A 19460-nucleotide genomic window follows, 5' to 3' on the forward strand; every position below is an offset into this window, starting at 1 on the left:
ATAGCAGAAGCCGACAAGGCTGTATTTACAAATTTAGATAATTTCCAGAAAAAAATTCGGCAGAGTCTCCTTTGTTTTTCGGACTGTCCAGAATAACCCTGTACACAGCAAACACCAACAAAGGCCACCCAGGGCTAACAAAGCAATGTATAAACATATGCGGACCAGCCGCCTCGGCGTATGGGATCGCCCAAACAACAAATACACATAACCATACAGAAAGACCCTAACCCACAGACATGTCCACAGACCTCTAAACTGACCGACAGAACCATATGACGGGACAGGGCCCCGCCGTACCCAAATAGTCAGATGTACAGACATATATACATGGCAAAAGATATATATACCAAAAGTGGACTCCGAATCAAAGGGAGTACTCCGAAATAGCAGAAGTGGAGCCTACAAAGGTGGATCCCCGGCGTCTGTACCTGCGGGCATGAAACGCAGCCCCCGAAGAAAGGGAGTCAGTACGAAAGATGTACTGAGTATGTAAAGCATGGAGTACAGAAATATAGGCCACAACTAAAAGAGAACAGGATACAAAAGAGAGAAATGCCGAACAGTATATCAAAATGTGTATCAAAATCATATATACATAATGCAAACGAAATCATGCAAAGCTCAGGAACGTGGTCACCACTCCGACGCTGGTGCCACACACAGCATAACACCAGAAGGTTCAAATCTCCGTACATTCCCGAGCACACACATATCAGCATATCATATCACCAGCCATATCACATCATAACACCAAACGGAACCCGGCCCTATGGCGAGGTCTCGGGAACCGTAACACAGCATACGGCCGAATTTATCATAATGCGCATGAATCATAACCGGCCCGGGAACCGGTGAACGAATCATAATAAGGGCACGAGCGGAGTCGTGAGCAAACAATGCAATTTGTATATCAAAATAGCTTTTCAAAACTTAATTACTTCATAAGTCAATTCATTAATTAAAGTAGTCGAATAATCAATTAGTACGGAAGTTCATTTCACAGAAGTGTTCTCAAGGTGGTACGTGTGGCTCAAAATAGTTTAGTATTTTATAGTAATCAAAACATTCTTTCATAGAAGACAATTTCATAACCGAAGATCCCTTATCAAAACTTTTCCTAAAAAAGAGCCTAATAGAACAAATAAGGCAGCTCGGGGTTAGCGGGCCCACCTCGGGTCAAGTCGAGGTGGCGAACATGAATTACGGACATTTGGGGTCTATGGGATCATACATAAAGGTTTCGAAGTGATCCGACGACGTTTGCATAAGTTTCAGACATTTGGTTCCTTTCTAGCCAAAATAAGGTCTTTAAGCTTCAATTCAATTGAATGAATAGTAGACATTTTATAATTCGGATTTCGAGGAGCAGGATTGCTCCCGGGGTTCCAATATCAACCTAGCATACCTAAGACATGCCAAAAGAAGGAGTGGGTAGCCTTACATACCTTATATACGTCTTACGCTCGCCCAAAACTCAAGTCCCGTTTCGCTCAGAATCTGCAAATGGTCAGAGTTACCTAATTAGGAATTTCAATACTTAAGAATGCACTTAATCCCATATTTGCCTACCGAAATTTCGGCAGCATTTCCCCTATATATATAACACCCCGAGACTTAGCTCGGCTCCATATACAACAACACAACAGCCCACAATATCACAAACATCATATGTCGCAACAAAATAAGTCTAACGTCAATATTCTTTCTTTCTACATAATTCAACAACTTTCATCCAAACTTCACAACATCAAACTAACATCCACATTATCATATTCATTTACTCATTCAAAGTTATTCAAACACATTCCAATAATATTCCAAGCGATATACATGAATTCAAGTATGCCGCCACTTTCCATATTCTATCCAAAACTTCAACAAATGCGACAAACTATCAACTCGCATTGTTTTCATCCAAATTCATTAACAACGACCATAATTCACATTTAAAATCTTACTTCTATAATTATATAAAAATCACATGAAAATTACATAATCTCCCATATCGACATAAGACCAACTTCAATGCCAATTCAACTCATTTAACATTCATTTACATCATAAGTGCCACAACGACACAACTAACAAACTAAACAAAATTAAATTCACCTCCCCTCCACCACATTATGGCTCACGGCCAAACACACCCTTCTCACACACACACGCCATGCACAAACACAACACCATTCCATAATCTTCATGCAACATCAATCACTATAACATATAAACCCATTTCATAACATAAAAACATAGATTTCTCACCTTTTTCTTGAAATTCCGATTTGTCGCAAACGTCGTTCTTTCGCCAAACTAATTGTATCACGTCGGAGAGCGTCTTGAACTTACTACTAATACAAAAAGAACAAGATTTTTAGGATCAAATCAAGGCTAGGAAAATTATTTTTCTTTTTCTCCAAGGGTTCGGCCGAGAGCTTATTTTTGGAGCTCAATGGTTTTAATTTTTGTTTCTTGAACATTCTAATAGCTAAGGATGACTTATAACATGCTTGATTTAATGAGCACATGGAAATCACATGACCATTATATGGGGCTTGGGCCAAGGCCTCTTGGCCGACCACCCCTTGGTCTTGGGCCTAAACTTTTCTCAAATTTTTCTTGAGCCCAATTCGTTGAAATCTCGTTTTGTAATTCCCGAAACTAATTTCCGAAATTCCAATTTTGCCCTTGGACTTCCTTCACATTTCCACACCAATATTATCATAAACAACATAGACATTTTAACTAAAATCAATTATTTCCTTATAACATGCAAGTCTTAATTATTTTCACGATTTCCGATTATGCGAAAACACGGGATATAACATTCTCCCCCCCCCCCCCCCCCCCTTAAGAATATTCATCCCCGAATGTTAAATTAGTCTTATAACATAACGGGGAAGCCTCTTTTATAATTAGCACACCTAATTCATTCGTCAATCAATACAACAAGTTTGAAGGTTTAAATTACCTGTGGCCGCAGGGAACAAGTGGGGGTATTTCTTCTTCATCTCATCCTCCGACTCCCAAGTCATTTCTTCCCAGTTGTTGTTGCGCCACAGGACTTTAACTGAAGGAACTTCCTTAGTGCGTAGTCTCCGTACCTGTCGGTCCAAAATGGTTATAGGCTGCTCCTCATAAGACAAGTGCTCCGTTACCTGAATATCGTCCACTGGGAATATCCTGGAAGGATCACCAATACATTTTTTCAGCATAGACACATGAAATACCGGGTGTACGGCCTCCAAATCAGATGGTAAGTCTAGCTCGTAGGCGACCTCGCCTATCTTTCGCACGATCTGATATGGCCCGATATACCGCGGGCTCAACTTACCTTTTTACCGAATCTCATAACACCCTTCATAGGCGACACCTTCAGAAATACCCAGTCGCCAATCTGGAACTCTAACGGTCGACGTCGTCTATCTGCGTAAGCTTTCTGTCGACTCTGTGCAGCCAATAATCGCTCCCAAATAAGTTTTACTTTATCCACTGCTTCCTGGATCACATCTGGCCCAATTAATTTAGTTTCGCCCACGTCGAACCAACCAATAGGAGATCTGCATTTTCTACCATAAAGGGCTTCGTACGGCGCCATCTGAATACTGGAGTGATAATTGTTATTATAGTCAAATTCAATAAGCGGCAAGTGATCATCCTAGCTGCCCCTGAAATCAATAACGCAGGCCCGCAACATATCTTCCAGTGTCTGAATAGTGCGCTCGGCCTGCCCGTCGGACTGAGGATGAAAAGTTGTACTGAGGCTCACCTGGGTCCCAAATCCCTCCTGAAATGACCTCCAGAAATTTGCCATAAACTGGGCACCTCGGTCAGTAATAATAGATGCAGGGACTCCGTGAAGTCTGACTATCTCTCTGATATATAGTCTAGCATAATCCTCAGCCGAATAAGTAGTCCGGACCGGAAGAAAATGGGCTGATTTCGTCAATCTGTCAACAATAACCCAAATAGAATCATACCTGCGTGGAGTGCGCGGTAACCCAACAACGAAGTCCATATTAATCATCTCCCATTTCCAGGCTGGTATTTCCATCTCCTGCAATAATCCACCGGGCTTCTGATGTTCAATTTTAACTTGCTGGCAATTTGGGCACTGACCAACGAATTCCGCAATATCTTTCTTCATACCGTCCCACCAATATAAACATCTGAGATCATGATACATTTTAGTGGAAACAGGATGAACAGAATACCGTGCATGATGCGCCTCGCCCATAATCTATCGTCGTAGGCCTGCAACGTCCCGTACACAGAATCTGCCCTCATATAACAATACCCCTTCAGGTGAAATTTCAAACGGAGTCTTTTCTTTATTAAGAGCCACATCCCTGTACTGAACCAGAATAGGATCTTCAAACTGACGCTGCTTTACCTCTTCTATAATAGATGATTCAGCAACTGCACGAACAGAAATCCCAGTATTTCCAGAATCTGCCAAACGAACTCCAAGGCTGGCTAACTGATGAATTTCACGAACCAAGTCTTTCTTACCAGGTGGTACATCAGCCAAGCTACCCATGGACTTGCGGCTAAGTGCATCCGCTACCACATTGGCTTTCCCAGGATGGTACAGAATATCAACGTCATAATCTTTCAGTAACTCAAGCCATCTCCTCTGCCGCAAATTCAGTTCCTTCTGCTTAAAAATATACTGGAGACTCTTATGGTCCGTATAAATATCAACATGGACCCCATATAAATAATGCCGCCAAATCTTCAAAGCATGAATCACCGCGGCTAACTCAAGATCATGAGTGGGATAATTCTTCTCGTGCGGTCTGAGCTGCCGAGAAGCATAGGCTATGACTCGACCGTGCTGCATCAACACACAACCTAGCCCAATACCAGAGGACTCACAGTAGACAACATACCCATCTGATCCTTCTGGAAGAGCTAAAACTGGAGCTGAAATTAATTTTTCTTTCAACATCTGAAAGCTGCGCTCGCAGGCATCGGTCCACTGAAATCTCGCGGCTTTCTGAGTAAGCTTCGTCAGTGGTGCTGCAATAGAAGAACAATTCTCCACGAACCTCCGATAATATCCGGCTAACCCCAGAAAACTGCGCATCTCTGTCGGTGTAGTAGGCCTGGGCCAATTCTGTACAGCTTCAATTTTCTGTGTATCGACCCGAATACCGTCTGCTCCGACAATATGCCCCAAGAATGCCACCGAAGTTAACCAGAATTCACATTTGGAAAATTTAGCATATAATTTTTGTTGACGAAGAGTGCCCAGTACTGTCCTCAAATGATTCGAATGCTCTTCTGCTGATCGTGAATAAATCAAAATATCATCGATAAACACAATCACGAACATGTCCAGGAAAGGCCGAAATACCCGATTCATCAGATCCATAAATACTGCTGGAGCATTAGTCAACCCGAAAGACATAACTCTGAATTCATAATGCCCGTATCGGGTCCTGAAAGCAGTCTTTGGGATATCAGATTCTCGCACTCGCACCTGATGATAACCTGAGCGCAGATCCACCTTTGAAAAATATTTAGCACCCTGCAACTGATCAAACAAATCATCAATCCGGGGGAGGTGATATTTATTCTTTATAGTCACCTTATTTAATTATCGATAATCAATACACATACGCAGTGACCCGTCTTTCTTTCTTACAAATAATACTGGCGCTCCCCAGGGTGATGCGCTGGGTCTAATAAAGCCTTTATCTAACAGATCTTTCAGCTGCTCTTTCAATTCCTTCAATTCAGCTGGTGCCATTCTGTACGGAGGAATAGATATAGGCTGCGTATCCGGCAACAAGTCTATAGTAAAATTTATCTCCCGTTCGGGCGGAAGACTCGGAAGCTCATCAGGAAATACATCTGGGAATTCATTTACGACCGGAACAGACTGAATAGTAGGTGTCTCAGCTGTAGTGTCGTGCACACGAACCAAGTGATAGATATAACCTTTCTGAATCATCTTCTTAGCCTTGAGGTACGAAATAAACTTACCCCTCGGAGATGCTGTAGACCCGAACCACTCTATAACTGGTTCCCCTGGAAACTGAAAACGGACTACCTTTTTCTGGCAGTCAACATTGGCATAACAGGAAGCTAACCAGTCCATACCCATAATAACATCGAATTCCAGCATATCTAATTCTATCAAATCAACCTTAGTGCAGCGATCACATATAGTCACCGAACAATCCCTATATACCTACCTCGCTATAATACAATCCCCGACCGGTGTAGCGACCTCAAATGGCTCTATAGGCTCAGACACTATCCCAATTTTACTAGCAACGAGCGGGGAAATATATGATAATGTAGAGCCAGGATCAATCAGTGCATATACAGATCTGGAGAAAACCAGTAATGTACCTGTGACGACATTCGGCGAAGCCTCCTGATCCTGGCGGCTGGCCAATGCGTATATGCGGTTCGAGGGACCGCTAGAACCTGAAGCACTGCCACGACCTCGACCGCGTCCCGCTGGTGCAGGCATACCTCGCCCCGCAGGGCGTGCAACTGATGGAGCAGATGATGAACCAGCGGCTGATCCCGTCGGCTGAGCTACACTACCAGAACCGCTCGCCAACGGACAATCTCGCATAATATGGCCCTGACCGCCGCATGAAAAACAGGCTCCAGTAAGTCGATAACACTCTCCCGGGTGCAATTTCCCACAATGGGAACAACGGGGCCTGGGTGGTCTGGGCTGACTGGGACCTCTGGATACCTGTGAACCTGACGCTCTGGAACTCTAACCGGCCCCAGACGGTCCTGCACTGTCAAATCTCCTACTGGCCGGGTGTGTACCCCGGCCTGACGGGGGAGGATGTCTGCCTGACTGCTGCTGCTGAGGCTGTCCGCCTCGAGAATCTCCAGAATAACCTGCGGGTCTGGCCCTCTTGGGCGGCCTCCTGTCCCGATCTCTGCTGGAATAATCAGCTCTATGTCGGTCCTCTATACCCAGGGCATAAGCCTGTAGTCGGGCAATATCCATGTCTGTCTGCAATGCCATCGCCATACAGCCATCAATCAAATAGCGGTCTAACCCCATCACGTATTTGTGCATCCGATCGGCCATATCTGCTACTATGGTAGGTGCATACCGGGCCAAAGAATCAAACTCCATATTATACTCACGGACGCTCCGACCCCTCTGCTGCAGATGCAAGAATCGGTCAACCCGCGCCCGCCGTAACTCTGGGGGCGAAAAGTGGCGAGTGAAAGCAGTCACGAACTCGTCCCAAGTAGCTGGGGGAGAACCCTCACCCCTGGATAGCTCCCAGGACTCATACCAGTGAGCAACAACATCCCATAGTCTATGCGAAGCCAACTCGACAGACTCAGTCTCTGAAGCCCTGACCAAGTCTAGCGAGCGCCGCATCCCCCGAATAAAGGCATGGGGGTCCTCGTTGGGCTTAGACCCGAAAAACTCTGGAGGGCCACACGATAGGAACTCTCGAACTCTCAGGCTGTCACGCCTGTCGTCATCATCATCATCTCTCCGCCCGCGTCTGCGAGCCTGTCCCGCTACTAGAGTGGTCAATAACTGCACAGCCTCTCTCAGTGTCCTGTCCTCCGCCCCTGGCTAAGGAGCTGGAGGCTCGGGTGCGGGTACTCGGGCCCCTGGAGCTGCTGATGGACCTACTCCAGGCTCCGCCTGTGGTGGTGTAGCGGATCCCTCTGAATGGGGCACAACCTCGGGCAAATCATAAGCACGAGCCCGGGTAACTCGCTGTGCCTGACTAGTGCCCGCCATTCCTGCCTTGCCCTTCTGGGCCGCCGTTGCCTTCTTCGGAGGCATCACTGCAAACACAATAACGAATCAGATCAGAATCATCTTAATAGCAATGCTCTATCGCATGATCTAAGATTCCAAAGAAAGGTAACACCCTAAATGCCCTGTAGCCTCCTGTTTATAGATGTGGTGCACAACACACCGATAAACAAGACACGGCCTGTAGACATTCCGAGGACAAACCGCTCTGATACCACTTTTGTCACGACCCAACCCCGTGGGCAGCGACTGGCACCCTACCTGGACACCCGAACCCATCTATCAAATACATTCCAGTAAATAGCAGAAGCCGACAAGGCTGTATTAACAAATTTAGATAATTTCCAGAAAACAATTCGGCAGAGTCTCCTTTGTTTTTCGGACTGTCCAGAATAACCCTGTACACAGCAAACACCAACAAAGGCCACACAGGGCTAACAAAGCAACGTATAAACATATGCGGACCGGCCGCCTCGGCGTATGGGATCGCCCAAACAACAAATACACATAACCATACAGAAAGACCCTAACCCACAGACATGTCCACAGACCTCTAAACTGACCGACAGAACCATATGACGGGACAGGGCCCCGCCGTACCCAAATAGTCAGATGTACAGACATATATACATGGCAAAAGATATATATACCAAAAGTGGACTACGAATCAAAGGGAGTACCCCGAAATAGCAGAAGTGGAGCCTACAAAGGTGGATCACCGGCGTCTGTACCTGCGGGCATGAAACGCAGCCCCCGAAGAAAGGGGGTCAGTACGAAAGATGTACTGAGTATGTAAAGTATGGAATACAGAAATATAGGCCACAACTAAAAGAGAACAGGATACAAAAGAGGGAAATGCCGAACAGTATATCAAAATGTGTATCAAAATCATATATACATAATGCAAACGAAATCATGCAAAGCTCAGGAACGTGGTCACCACTCCGACGCTGGTGCCACACACAGCATAACACCAGAAGGTTCAAATCTCCGTACATCCCCGAGCACACACATATCAGCATATCATATCACCAGCCATATCACAGCATAACACCAAACGGAACCCGGCCCTATGGTGAGGTCTCGGGAACCGTAACACAGCATACGGCCGAATTTATCATAATGCGCATGAATCATAACCGGCCCGGGAACCGGTGAACGAATCATAATAAGGGCACGAGCGGAGTCGTGAGCAAACAATGCAATTTGTATATCAAAATAGCTTTTCAAAACTTAATTACTTCATAAGTCAATTCATTAATTAAAGTAGTCGAATAATCAATTAGTACGGAAGTTCATTTCACAGAAGTGTTCTCAAGGTGGTACGTGTGGCTCAAAATAGTTTAGTATTTTATAGTAATCAAAACATTCTTTCATAGAAGACAATTTCATAACCGAAGATCCCTTATCAAAACTTTTCCTAAAAAAGAGCCTAATAGAACAAATAAGGCAGCTCGGGGTTAGCGGGCCCACCTCGGGTCAAGTCGAGGTGGCGAACATGAATTACGGACATTTGGGGTCTATGGGATCATACATAAAGGTTTCGAAGTGATCCGACGACGTTTGCATAAGTTTCAGACATTTGGTTCCTTTCTAGCCAAAATAAGGTCTTTAAGCTTCAATTCAATTGAATGAATAGTAGACATTTTATAATTCGGATTTCGAGGAGCAGGATTGCTCCCGGGGTTCCAATATCAACCTAGCATACCTAAGACATGCCAAAAGAAGGAGTGGGTAGCCTTACATACCTTATATACGTCTTACGCTCGCCCAAAACTCAAGTCCCGTTTCGCTCAGAATCTGCAAATGGTCAGAGTTACCTAATTAGGAATTTCAATACTTAAGAATGCACTTAATCCCATATTTGCCTACCGAAATTTCGGCAGCATTTCCCCTATATATATAACACCCCGAGACTTAGCTCGGCTCCATATACAACAACACAACAGCCCACAATATCACAAACATCATATGTCGCAACAAAATAAGTCTAACGTCAATATTCTTTCTTTCTACATAATTCAACAACTTTCATCCAAACTTCACAACATCAAACTAACATCCACATTATCATATTCATTTACTCATTCAAAGTTATTCAAACACATTCCAATAATATTCCAAGCGATATACATGAATTCAAGTATGCCGCCACTTTCCATATTCTATCCAAAACTTCAACAAATGCGACAAACTATCAACTCGCATTGTTTTCATCCAAATTCATTAACAACGACCATAATTCACATTTAAAATCTTACTTCTATAATTATATAAAAATCACATGAAAATTACATAATCTCCCATATCGACATAAGACCAACTTCAATGCCAATTCAACTCATTTAACATTCATTTACATCATAAGTGCCACAACGACACAACTAACAAACTAAACAAAATTAAATTCACCTCCCCTCCACCACATTATGGCTCACGGCCAAACACACCCTTCTCACACACACACGCCATGCACAAACACAACACCATTCCATAATCTTCATGCAACATCAATCACTATAACATATAAACCCATTTCATAACATAAAAACATAGATTTCTCACCTTTTTCTTGAAATTCCGATTTGTCGCAAACGTCGTTCTTTCGCCAAACTAATTGTATCACGTCGGAGAGCGTCTTGAACTTACTACTAATACAAAAAGAACAAGATTTTTAGGATCAAATCAAGGCTAGGAAAATTATTTTTCTTTTTCTCCAAGGGTTCGGCCGAGAGCTTATTTTTGGAGCTCAATGGTTTTAATTTTTGTTTCTTGAACATTCTAATAGCTAAGGATGACTTATAACATGCTTGATTTAATGAGCACATGGAAATCACATGACCATTATATGGGGCTTGGGCCAAGGCCTCTTGGCCGACCACCCCTTGGTCTTGGGCCTAAACTTTTCTCAAATTTTTCTTGAGCCCAATTCGTTGAAATCTCGTTTTGTAATTCCCGAAACTAATTTCCGAAATTCCAATTTTTCCCTTGGACTTCCTTCACATTTCCACACCAATATTATCATAAACAACATAGACATTTTAACTAAAATCAATTATTTCCTTATAACATGCAAGTCTTAATTATTTTCACGATTTCCGATTATGCGAAAACACGGGATATAACAGATATTGTCGAGCCACTACGTGGCCGAATACGGATACTGTTGAGCCACCATGTGGCCGAATACGGATATTGTCGAGCCCTACGTGGCCGAATACAGATAATGTTTTATGTGTATGAGAAGCTACTGCACTATGATGATGAATTATATGACATGATGATGTATATGCTATGATGGTTCATGTACGACGATTATGTATATGCGATATATGTATGAAATGTATTCACCCTTAAAGGTCTCGCAGGTTTTGCCTTCACCTCATGACTTATGATTTCTCTATTATGTTTGTTTCACTCATGCCTTACATACTCAGTACAATATTCGTACTGACGTCCGTTTTCTTTGGAGGCTGTGTTCATGCCCACAGGTAGACAGGGAGACGGCGCAGACCTTTAGGAGCTACCAGCAGATTTGCAGAAGCACTCCATTAATCCGGAGGTGCTAATCGGGTTATACTTTTGTGAATATATATGTATAAGTATTTTGGGCACGACGGGGTCTTGTCCAGTCCATATGTCTAATACTCTAGTAGAGGCTCGTAGATATGTATGTGTGGATTATATGGTCTCACTAGGTCACTACTGTATATATGTAGATATGTGTACATTATCTTTTGATAGCCAAAGGGCCCATGTATATGAAAGTATTTATGTTCTTTAATGAAAATGATTTTTTTATGATCATGAGATTATGAACGAAAAAAGAGGCTTAATGAGTATGATGAGTAGTAGAACGAGCGGTGCTCGGTGGTCAGCCCTGGGTACCCGTCACAGCCCCTAGCTGGGTCGTGACAATACATGTACTTGATAGTGGATCTTGAGATTGTGAGTCGGTCATATATTGGATCATGAGGTGATATATTAGACTTGGTGATTTGGTACTGGATTCGATATTGGACTGCGTTGAGTTTTATCTGATTGTGAGCATGCCTACTTTTTCAGTCTTTCTCTTATATATATGATTTTCTAATTATTGGCGGCCTATGATGCCTACTCAGTACGTGTTGTTGTACTGATTCTACCTTGCTGCATTCTTTCTGAGTGCAGAGTTTGTGATCGGATCAACTTCTGCGCTTCGTGATTGAGTCCTCAGGCCGTCTGATGAGCATTCCAGGGTGAGCACTTGGATGGATTCGCTGCCCGGATGGCTCTTACTATTCCTTTCTTTATGTTCTATAATTTAGATAATATTTCTGGATATTTGAGATTTGTATATTCCTAGACATTATGTAGTGGCTCTTATAATATTCAGATCAGATTTTTGGGATTCAATGTATCTTCCGCACTTATTATATTTACCTATCTATGTTAGACTTATTATTATGTAATTCTGGGTGATTGGATTTATTTTATTTATTGTTTGGTTGTGAATAAGGGATGAGTTCGCCTGCCGAGGTGGAAAATGGTAGGTGCCAGCACGTCCCCCTAGTTGGGGCGTGACAATAGTTGAATTGTTGGTTATTCGAACTGGTTAATGAATTGTGCGAGATTCTTTGTGCCATTTTGTTGAAGACAAGTCTTAATTTCTCTTTTTCAAATTTCTCATTAAATCTTCAACAATGAAGGATTGTAACAATAGTATATAGGGTCTTGGCCAATTCTTTGACTACTTTTTTATAATTGTGATGTCCGGTCTAGCTTGAGTGCACCTCGACTAATTTCAAAGGGTACCTACTACCTTCCACTAGTACATGTACCGTAGCATTGTTCTCTATTCCGAATCCACGTTGTGTAACTTGTGTTAGTGTTTTGCACTTATATCAAATCAAGCGACCGACACATTGTTTAAATTTGTTGGAGGGAAAAACAGTCCAAACTTAGAGTGCCAGAATCAGTTGTTAAAACAAGCTTTAAAATTTCTTTTCCTCAATCTTATCTTCTATTTATATCTACATGCAGAAATAAAAATTAAGAACTAGACAGTTAGCTATCAAACATATGGATAATTTGTCTTCTCCTTTTTCATGCATTATGGAGTCTTTATCTATAGCAATAACAAGAGCTAAATCATAAAGAATGATGTATATATAAACAATGTTGAATTTAGTATAACGCCCATCACAATGAGTTATTTCATAGTTTTCTCCTTCACTCTTTTCTTTGTTAACACATTTAGATCACCGGTGACCTACAGAGGATTTTACGCAAATAGTGTCGATCTTTAATAGCAACTCGACATCATAGGTGAGTTTGAAACGGTGATTTTAAGACTTTTCTTGTCTTGACTTGATATTGTTTTGCATTATTTTCAAATAGTTTATCATATCTTTTGTAGATGGGTGTTTTCGTCACTATATGGCACGCTATAAAAGCATACATGTAATTTTCTCCATGAACATGATAGTTAAATTCTGAAATTGTGCCAATTTTAAAATTTTCTTGTAGTAATATAATGGATGTTAAAAGTTTGGCGAATATTGCCGTTCCAAGTTATGCTCAAGGGCTTCGAATTTTCGTGGTTGATCCTGACACTACTTCACTAATGCACACAGCAGCCATACTCGAAGAACATTCTTATAAAGGTATTTTTCTTTTTAATTACAATTGATATTTTTTAAAGGGTTTTAGTGCTCTTCACTAGCTATAATTTTGCTCTATTTTATACAGTGTCTTGTATGATTCTTGTTGTTTTTATTTTATAAACATTTTCTCACTGAATTTTGAAAAGATAATAGAATTTGTTGTGATGTGGAGGAGAGCTTCTTATATTATTATTTGTCTATCGTTCGATAATAACAATATTTGGGGGGGGCTTGTTCTTATCAAGTGGTTATTGATCAAATCTAATCAATCAACATTTGCAGAATTGGAGGTTATTATATGTTTAATGGTTAAATATGTCTTCCTTTATTAATCTAAAATAACTTTTCTTTTCTCCAACTAGAATTATTTTCAAATCAACTATTTTCTTTCATCTCTCTTAGGTTCCATAGATTATATATAGTATTAAGGTTTTTCTTTACTTGATGTTTTCTTCGATTTTTACTTAACAACCTGTTCATTGTAAAGTGATATGAATTTATGTAAAAAGAATATTCCGTGTCATGAAGCTATTGATCCAGTATATTCATCGGGTATACATGTGAATAAATTCGGTAAACAATAATTAACACATAACGCAGTTACCTTAACTTCACGGACAAATTAAAACTTTTCTTTATCTATATACAGTAATGACAACAAATGGTTAATTAGGATTAATGCATACTTGTTGTTGCTGTCGTACAGTGACAACGATTGAATTAGCAACTATTGCCTTGTCAATGATTCGAGAAAGGCAGAACCAATATGACCTTATCATTGCTGAAGTCAACATGCAAGAGATGGACGGATTCACATTTCTCAAGCACATTTTGCATGAAAAAGACATCCCAATTATTTGTAAGTTTATGCATCATCTTACCGAGAACTTGTTCGGGATGGAGGAGTAGAATCCTTTTATTTGTGATTTTTATCAAATAGCCGATGGAATTCATTGTTTGTTTTCTCTAGCCGGTATACTTAGATTATACATGGTTATATATATATATATATTACACGGGTTAATTCTTTTTTATGCATCATCTTCAGAAATCCTAATAGAAATAAATTATGTATTTATTTGTTGTAGTGATGTCTCATAAAGCAAACATGAAGATGGCCAAGAAAGCCTTGGAGGAAGGAGCATGCTTTTTTTGGCAAAAACCATTAAGAGTGAAGGATCTCATCAATATTTGGCAACATATTTTCCACAAGAAAGTCAAAGCTAAAATTCAAAAAGTGAACAAAAGAAAGCTTACAATTCAAGAAGAGGAATCTTCTACGGGTAAAGAGTAGTTAATGCTAATATTGCACATATTTTTAATAATTACAACTACTGAGTGGTAGTACAATTGGCTTGAGCTCACCATTAAATGAAAATATCCTCAACTAAATTTACTTCGTCATTTCATTTTGTAAAGTTCTACTGGAATTAAGTCACTTTTTATTATCAAATTTCAAAATAGTATTACATTTTTCTATGAGTTATTGGGGTATAATTAGTTTCAAAATCTTCAGAAACTTATGCTAAACATGAAAAATAATACTCTCGCTGATCCTAATTACTAGTCATTTTGTCAAATTGAACTTGTTCCGAAATATTCAACGTCTTAGAAAAACAAGAAGCTTTTATTAATATTCTTATGGAGAAAAAAGGTACATACACAATTGCTCTTATGGTTTATTACAGCTATTAAATAACATCAGCTTTCCAACGAGTTGGGCAAAAATAAAAAAATATGAATAATTTTCAAGTAAGATAACTAAAACTAATGTCATATAACTACTTTTTGTTGCATTAAAGTAACTAAACTTTACCAATTGTATTATTAAAGTAACAAAACTTATCTACCATAACATTAAATTTTAGTTACTTTATTGGGAAAAAAAAAACCTGACTTTACTATTACTGGGGTAAAGTTTAGGTACTTTACTGTTACACCAAGTAAATTAGTTACTTTAATATGCAAAAAAGTAATTTTGATTTTAGAAAGTTCAATCCCCATACTGAAATTAACTCTAATCTGGACATATATTTCAACAAGTCAAATGGGATCATGGATTTTCTGGTTGGTAGTTGTAGAAGCACTTGTAACTATAACAGTGAAATATATGCAGAAAAATACAAGAGAAACAAAGAGAAGAGTTGCGAAGACAAGATGGAGGAGAAAATGAAAGAAGAAGATAAAGTTCGCATTAACTTGGAGCAAAAACGACGTTTAATTTGGACCCCTCAACTTCATCTTAAATTTCTTAAAGCTGTTCATACTTTAGGTGATGAAAAGAGTAAGTCCCAATTGACTATTTGTTAGATTTATTTTTTCATTCAATTTTATTGTTAACGTTTTCTAACATTTTCGTTTGGTTATTCTATGTATCCAGAAGCTCAACCAAAGGCATTATTAAAGCTTATGAACGTCCCCAACTTAACTCATCGACATGTTGCTAGTCATTTGCAGGTTTGCACTATTAAATTCTTTAAATTTATCATAATGAAGTTTAATTTTATCTCCTATTAACACTGATAGCTAAAATTAACGAACATTCACTTGAGGACAACATACAATCACTTCATGATTTGATATGCACAAAGATATATTTAATTTGTGGGAAATTTTTAGACCTACTCTCAAACTTAAGGGACCATTTATGTCATTTTCTTATTCTTTTCATGTAGGAGTTGTTTGGTGGAATATTTAATGGCCAAAACATGAGTAATTTTATTGGTACACTACAAACAAAAGAAACCTCACTGAGTCATTTCTGCAATTTGGATGACCATCCAATTAATTAAATCATAGTCATAATGCAAGATTATGTGTTAATTAATGGACCTTCTTAGGGATGCTTCTTTTTTAATGGGCCTCAATCGGCACGAATCTAAATTAGTTGGGTTAGTGTAGGGTCGAAAATCGGATGGTTATATATATAAAAAAAAAAAAATACTATGATTTCTCCAGCAACCCATAATTACCTTTTTTGCCACTATTTTCCAAAAAATTTAAAGAATGCCTCACGAGTCCTTCTATTACAGGTTTCATCAAATTTAGTCTACACTCACTGTTTCACTAGATCCACTAGCACATATCATGTATACCCCGTTAACCATATATTATTGGGCTCTTGGTTAAAGCATAAAGAAACTAGGGTTATTAGTGCCCTTTTCACAAAAAAATAGCGATATTATTTTTTCCAAAACGTAGCAGTATTTTTCTTTCAAATCATAGCATATTCATTTTATGTGCGCGCATACAATATCAATGTATATACACTGATACATTCTAATGTATATATAGTAATACATAACATATACAAATGTATATAGATTGATTCATTGTACATACGTTGATAGCATTTCACACAGTGTGCACACGCATACAAGGATTATGCGTACAATTTATCAATGTATCTCTGCTATAAAATGTAAAATATAACTATATTTTGTAATTATTTAAAAGTACCCCTATAAATTTTAATTATGGAGCATAATCAATTAAATTAGGTAATTTTTTCCAGAAAATATTGTAGACAATGTAACCATTGTTTCTAACCCCTAGCAACATAGATTTTCGAAAGAAAAAATTATACGACTTAGAAAAAAATATACGTCTTATTTTTTGTATTTCTTTATTCCCTTTCAGAAGCATAGATTACGAGCAATGCGTTCGAGTAGCAAGGAGTTGCAAAAGAAAATTAAATTTTCATTAACAGACTCCAATACTCCAATTGCTAGTAAAGCTCAATTAAATATTGAAAGCTCAAGTTATTATGGCATTGCCAAAATCAGAGAGCTATTTAAAGATGCCAAGTCATGTTCTAGCAATATGATCAAGCATAATGAAGATCATATTACTATAACCAAATGTCCCAATGAAGCGTTTGATACTGTGGGAAATGAGAAAATTGATGTTAAAGACACCTCTGCTGGAGAATCAAATTCATGAAGTACTTATTCATGTGGCATAGGAGTTGTCAATTTTCAAGAGGAAAATTATTACTCTCAAGGATTAGAAAGACAAGATGTTGAGTTCCAATTTTCCGGGGGGCAGATTGAGAATCAAAATAACTTGGTGGAGTACTTTGAACGCGTGCCAAACTTGGAGTTGAATAATGATATTATAGATAATTTATCTTGTTCATCTCCTTTGGGAAGTATTCCAATGTGTGAAACTGAGATCATGAAGATACCTGAAGAAGAGTAAGCTCCAATGAACTAGAAATGATGAAGACTTTTATTCCTCTATTTCAATAAATTTTTGATGGCTAAAATTGTGATGGAAAATTATCCAAATTACCAAAGTCTTGATTTATATAATTCATAAAAAATTCCTCATAAAATATATTCCATAACATTATTTAAGATGAAGCTAGCATGAACCTCCAGGAACGGAGGCACGTTATGGCAAGTCATGCACTTTGATACCACACTACAAGAAAAAATATATGTGGCAACAAAATGTTTTTTGTTGTCATAGATTGATTATTGTTGCAAAAAGTACTTTTGGCAACAAAAAAATACTTTTTGCAACAATAATCAATACTATGACAACAAAATTAAATTCTTTGGTAACAAAAAAAATCATTTGCCAACAATAAAACTAAGTTGTTGCCAAATATAATTTTTTTTTGTTGCGATATCTATACTTTCTTGTAGTGTACCGTTTTGTAGGATTATTTTAAATTTAAATAACTACATAATACCTAGTGTAATTTCATATGTGGTCGGGGAAATGGTTTTTACTAAACTAGACATATAAAAATATGAAGAAAAAAAAATGAATAATATAAAATAAAATTTGATTGGCAATTTGCATGTCTTACGCCACTAGTTAAGGGCTGCGTTTGCCTATTTTAGGTTTGAGCCTCGACCTCAATATCTAATTTTAAAGCTCTTTGTTGAGCGTTAATTATTAAAAATAAAGAAGAGAGGTTGTAAAGCTTCGACTTAGTTATCTCTGGAGTATAAATCACTTTAACCACTATATCGACGCTCGTGATATATAAGTATGGTGCTCACAAAATGTCTCTTATATGACATTGTGTAATAGGAGTGATAAGTATAGGAGCGGATTTAGTATACAAGTTATTGGTTCATCAGAACCTAATAGTTTCTGCTCAAACCATATATATATATATTAACAATTTACTAAAGAATTATAAATATTAGATTTTGAACCCAGTAAATCAAACGGATTGTCATAGAATTTCAAACTCAAATTCATAAAGTAAAACTTATGAAATTTCTTATAAGATAGATATTAAATGCACAAACAATGATTTTTCTATAAAATTTAGACAATGTAAAACTACTATTCGAAATATTTTATTTGAGTGAAATTTATTTTTCTCCCCCTCCATTATAGATTCCTATACTATTATTGAATAATAGGAATCCAATTCAAATATGCAAACTTTGCTAAAACCGTTGTAGGAATCCAGCTCAAATAATGAAAACTTAGTTCAAACCATATTTTTTTCAACTCAGTTACCAAGTTATTCATAACCAAGTATTAGTAGAATTAGGAAGAGACCATCCAGTTAATTTCCTTTTGTTTTCTGTTTCTTTGCTCACCTTTTTTTATTTTAATATATAGGTATTGAGGTGGGTAAGAGACAAATAGGAGCATAGCTTGAGACTTCCAACATGGAACGAATGCTCAAAAAAGTTAAGAGATTTTTCAATTATTACCACAAAAAAGATCAGCAAGGTTTTAGGGAACTTGCCGTGACATAACACTCGATCCTAAAGAAGTTGGGAACTTGGAGATGACATAGTATTCGTGTAACGACTCGTTTGACCCTTTTACCTCCTTGACCCTTCTCCTAGCTCTATATGAATAAGTGAAAAAAGTGTTGACCAATAGTTGACTTTTGGGCAAATGAGTCTATTTGGAATTTTTATCAGTCCCATTAGGTCCAGAAGGTTGATTATAACTTGGTAGGATATTTGGTTCGGTTCCCGAGGTACCCCTTCTACCCCTATTGACCCTTTCCCCAACTTCATTACAGTGTTTTTGTCACGATCCAAATCACTGATCATGCTAGCACC

General features: G+C 38.7%; 1 long non-coding RNA gene across 1 annotated transcript; it reads left to right on the forward strand.

The window, feature by feature from the left end:
- The first annotated feature begins 12953 nt into the window (after positions 1-12953).
- On the forward strand, positions 12954-14266 carry LOC132599813 (uncharacterized). The gene is made up of 3 exons (XR_009567027.1): positions 12954-13075; positions 13277-13413; positions 14120-14266. It is a non-coding gene; the product is annotated as an uncharacterized LOC132599813 (long non-coding RNA).
- The last annotated feature ends 5194 nt before the right edge of the window (positions 14267-19460 follow it).

This window comes from Lycium barbarum, chromosome 6 (assembly GCF_019175385.1).
Source record: "Lycium barbarum isolate Lr01 chromosome 6, ASM1917538v2, whole genome shotgun sequence".
In the NCBI taxonomy this organism is placed as follows: Eukaryota; Viridiplantae; Streptophyta; class Magnoliopsida; order Solanales; family Solanaceae; genus Lycium; species Lycium barbarum.